The sequence below is a fragment of the Microtus ochrogaster genome, chromosome 2 (assembly GCF_000317375.1).
Source record: "Microtus ochrogaster isolate Prairie Vole_2 chromosome 2, MicOch1.0, whole genome shotgun sequence".
In the NCBI taxonomy this organism is placed as follows: Eukaryota; Metazoa; Chordata; class Mammalia; order Rodentia; family Cricetidae; genus Microtus; species Microtus ochrogaster.
The window spans coordinates 96,521,149-96,521,809 of NC_022010.1; positions in this window are offsets into that span (position 1 = coordinate 96,521,149).

The window sequence follows — 661 nt, forward strand, 5'->3', positions numbered from 1 at the left end:
GGAAGTAGAAAGGAGGAACCTTCAGTTTAAGGCAGGCTTATTCGGAAGGCATAGGTGGAGGACAAAGGTGCTAGGTGCTTTTTTGTCTCTCTGAGCCAATTTGGTTTCACTCCATCATCTGGCTCCCGATACTTTATTGAAAAAATCAAACAATTCAGATTTAGTCAAAAACAACATATTGTCATGTTTTATTAAGATGTTTTCAACTTAAAACATATAGAGTATTCAATGTGTCTCATTTGTCTCCAAAAAACAAAAACAAGAACTCCAAAATGTTGGAACTGACCAGTGAAAGAATTTGAAATTAAAATTTTAATTTGGGAGAATTTCTAATAATAGATTCAATATCTTTATGAGATGTAAATTATTCAAATTACTTAATTTTCAATCATGTGATAAACTTCACTTAATAGACTTATACATATCTGAAGCTGGAAAAGAATGGTATCCACTTTTGTTTCAGGAAAAATTTTCTTTAAAATGTTTGCTTTTTTTATCTCTAAAGTATTTTAAGCACATGGAAAAAGAATTAACAAAAACATCTTTATGCATCCATCTTCTATCTTACCAACTTATAATCTATTTAAAATTTAATACTATAGCCGGGCGGTGGTGGCGCACGCCTTTAATCCCAGCACTCGGGAGGCAGAGGCAGGCGGAT